Raw genomic sequence first — 4074 nt, forward strand, 5'->3', positions numbered from 1 at the left:
TATACATATATGCATAACCCATGAACACAGATAATAGGATGGTGAAAGCCTAGGATGGGGAGACGGGGGGAGACAGGGGCTGGCTGGTCAATGGGAGGAAAAGGGGGACATATGTAATATTTTCAACAATAGATATTTTTTAAATAATAATAATAAAGGAGCCATTGTAAAATTGTTTCAATGAGCAACTAAGAACATGCTTGAAACAAATGAAAAATATAGAAAGTCTCAGTAAAGAAATATAAACTATAAAGAAAACCCAAATGGAAATTTTACAACTTAAAATATATAATAACCAAAATATAAGCTCAATGGGTAGGTCAACAGTGAAATGGAGGGGACAAAGCAAATACTAGTAATCAGTGAACAGGAAAACAAAAGATTAGAAATTAATCTTAACAACACAGAGAAATAGAGACTGGGGGTTGGGGGGAGGAAGAACAGAGTCTCAGGGACCTGTGGGACTAAAATAAAATATCTAACATTCATATCATTAGAGTCTCAGGAGAGGAGAAAAAGGGCAGGGCTGAAAAAGTACTAAAAAAAAAAAAGAAAATACAGCTGAAAACTTCCAGCCCAGCCAGAGTGGTTCAATGGTTGAGCATCGACCTAGGAACCAGGAGGTCACGGTTAGATTTCCGGTCAGGGCATATGCCTGGGTTGTGGGCTTGATCCCCATTATGGGGCATAGAGGAGGCAGCTGATCAATGACTCTCTCTCATCATTGATGTTTCTATCTTTCTCTCCCTCTCTGTTCCTCTCTGAAATCAATAAAAATATATATTTTTTTAAAATAAACTTTCCAAATTTGGCAAAAGACATAAGCCTAAAGATTCAAGGAGCTAAGAAAACTCCAAACAAGACAAAACCAAAAGAACTCCATGCCAAGACACATCATAGTCATATTTCTGAAAAGTAATCAGGTTAGGTCTCGGTTTAATTTCTAACTATCCTTCAGCACTCTGTTTAAGTAGGCTCTCCTAATATGCTATCCCACTGCACACTGGTACTCTTCCTTCATAAGACTCACTACATTTATAATTACTTGCTCAATTACAAGTAGTCTTCCCACTGAGCCACGCTGGCCAGGCTAGTAGTAATTGAAGACTAATGAGAATTTGACTGGTTTATGAAAGGATATAATTTGTAATTTCCTTAAAATTTTTTTAAATCAAAATAATAGTTTGAGATAGTTTTTAAAGTTAACCATTACTACAAAACTTTAAGGAAAAACAGTAGTTTCTAGTTCCACTTCTTATGTTCAAAACCCAGTCCCCAGAGGCAACCACTTTCTTTCAACTTTCTTAGTTATTTCTTCTGATGGTTTTATTAAACCATAAATTCCATGAGGGCAGGGATTTGGTCATTGTTACATCCATAGCACTTAATGAAGTGTCTACCAAACAAAAGTTGCTTAATTAATATTTGTTGAACAATGAATGAATAAATAATTCTTCTTCTAGAAAATGTCTCCTCTTAACTACCAAACTATTTTGTCCTTTTCTCACCTCTTGATCGGTTGTGATTGCTTCCAGGTTGGCCTGCCCTTACCTTATTAGTTTGTAGAATTCTTGCATGAAATGCAGCTGGCCACGCATGAAGCAACAGGTAAGCATAGGAGCGAATGGCATAAACTGGGGAATATTCCCAAGTCTGAAATCCCTTCCCGTAGATGAGGTAGTGTGTCTGAAAGTACAAAACAGATGAATTCAGGGTTATAGTGGCCAAAAATCCTTGTTTAAAGAATGAAGATGAAGATTTTAAGCAAAAGTATTAATGAAATAACGGTATACAAAAATGTTGAACTCTCAACAAGATTTGCAACTAATGGATAAGAATCAAAATGACACAATATTAAGAAATATTAGGACATTATAAATTCTACAAGATTATTGTTTGGTCAACTTTAAGAGCTTGAATTGTACCTTCTACTTATTTAAAAAACAAAACAAAACTCTAAATCTGCCTGGCCAGGGTGGCTCAAGTGGTTGAGCATCAACCTATGAACCAGGAGGTCACAGGTTCGATACCTGGTCAGGGCACATGCCCTGGTTGGGGGCTGGGTCCCCCTTTGGAGGCCAATGATTCTCATCACTGATGTTTCTATCTCTCTCTCCCTCTCAGTTTCTCTCTGAAATCAATAAAAATATTAAAAACAAAACAAAAGAAAACACTTAAGAAAACTCAAAATCTTATATTTTCCTTAAACCACCTACACTAAACATTCTTTTTTTATGAAAAATATGATGTGAAAATTTCACCTCTGAATTTTCTGTAATACAAAGTCAATCAACTTATAAATCTAAAAATCAAGAAATAGCAGTATAAGTATACTATTTAGTAATGATATTTATTTTAGTAACCATCAGAAGAAATAACTAAGAAAGTTGAAAGCGGTTGCCTCTGGGGACTGGGATTTGAACATAAGAAATGGAACTGGAAACTACTGTTTTTCCTTAAAGTTTTGTAGTAATGGTTAACTTTAAAAACTTTCTCAAAGTGTTATTTTGATTTTTAAAAATTTTTAAGGAAATTACAAATTATATCCTTTCATAAAACAGCCAGATTCCCTACAGCCTTCAACTGGCTGGCGTGGTTCAGTGGTTGAGGTCAAGGGTTTATTCCTGGTCAGGGCACATGCCCAGGTTGCGGGCTCCATCCCCAATAGGGGGCATGCAGGAGGCAGCTGATCAATGATTCTCTCTCATCATTGATGTTTCTCTCTCTCTCTCCCTCTCCCTTCCTCTCTGAAATCAACAAAAATGTATTTTTAAAAAATAGTCATGACTACTAAATCATCAACTTAGAATACAAAAGTGCAAATAAAGTTATTTTATTACTAGTAACACGTGTATATAATATTTGTATCTTGATTGGTAACAAGGTCCCAGGCAATGAAATCAAGAACATCAACAAAAATACCCAAAGAAGTCACCTACTGGTTCCCAGTAGTTGAACGTTTCATCACAGTCAGAGATGTTGCTCAGAAGAGCAGCACATAACCTTGCTGAGAGCAAGCACTTGAAAGCAGTAGATCCTTCCGGTGCCCAAACTTGGCCTGCTTTGTTCCCAGATAACCTGCTCAGAAGCAAAAAAAAAAAAAGAAGAAGAAAGAAAAGAAAAAAGAAAAAGAAAAGGTATGTGTCAGGAAGTGCCTGCTAACTAGAAGGCCTAAAATTTGACAAAAAAGACAGGACTGGCAAGGGACATTAAAGCCCTGAAGTATTCTCCAATAGCGGTGAGCAGTTAGCTGTTCGGAGCAGATGAACCTTCATCATTCCTTCCACTTCCTGCTTTGCAGGTGTAAGCGAATGCATACCCTGTAGTTCTCGGCATCTATGACGCTCCATTTACTCCCAGCCAACTATCCACTCACTTGAAGACCACAAAGCTCTCACCCCGTTTCTTTCTTTTCGTAACAAGGCCATTGCTCTCCGTGGCTTTATTTATTCATCAGCTCATTTATTCCAACGTACAGAGGCCTAACATGTGCAAGGCGCTGTGCCCTCTTCCAGCTCCGTCTGCTGACAGCTCCTTCGGTGCAGCCCTAACCTGCGGTTCCCGGCCTGGGAGAGAGGCGGGAGCCGTGCTGGAGGCTGTGGGGCCTTCGCATGAACCGGCCGGGGCTTTGGGGAGAATGAAGGAAACGGCGAGACCCCAAAAAGGTGTACTCTCGGCTCTCGCCATTCACACACAGGACGCCAGCCCCCACCGGGCCGGGCCGGGAGCCGCACCCCAGGTTTCCTTACAGCAAACTCGGACCCGAGGTGGAGGTCTAGGACGGGGTGGAGACGGAACGCTGACCCGCCCGAGAAGAGCAAAAGGACCCGGGTGCAGAGGCAGCCGAGCCCCCGGGGCCAGCGGGCCAGACTCTCGGCTCTCGCCATTCACACACAGGACGCCAGCCCCCACCGGGCCGGGCCGGGAGCCGCACCCCAGGTTTCCTTACAGCAAACTCGGACCCGAGGTGGAGGTCTAGGACGGGGTGGAGACGGAACGCTGACCCGCCCGAGAAGAGCAAAAGGACCCGGGTGCAGAGGCAGCCGAGCCCCCGGGGCCAGCGGGCCAGCAGCG

At 41.5% G+C, this 4074-nt stretch overlaps 1 protein-coding gene across 2 annotated transcripts in view; it reads right to left on the bottom strand.

Moving 5' to 3' along the window:
• Nucleotides 1-3718, bottom strand: part of ALG9 (ALG9, alpha-1,2-mannosyltransferase) — a 105114-nt gene extending 101396 nt beyond the window's left edge. The window contains exons 1-3 of one of the 2 annotated variants that reach the window (XM_014539496.1): nucleotides 3399-3718; nucleotides 2940-3078; nucleotides 1552-1686 (exon numbers count right to left, since the gene is read on the bottom strand). The gene's annotated coding sequence lies outside the window, so the exon portion shown is untranslated. Of the gene's footprint in view, nucleotides 1-1551; nucleotides 1687-2939; nucleotides 3079-3376 lie in introns of both variants that reach the window. The other variant, XM_014539500.1, reaches the window with a different exon arrangement.
• Between the last annotated feature and the right edge of the window lie 356 nt (nucleotides 3719-4074).

The sequence above is a fragment of the Myotis brandtii genome, unplaced genomic scaffold (assembly GCF_000412655.1).
Source record: "Myotis brandtii unplaced genomic scaffold, ASM41265v1 scaffold105, whole genome shotgun sequence".
Classification (NCBI taxonomy): domain Eukaryota; kingdom Metazoa; phylum Chordata; class Mammalia; order Chiroptera; family Vespertilionidae; genus Myotis; species Myotis brandtii.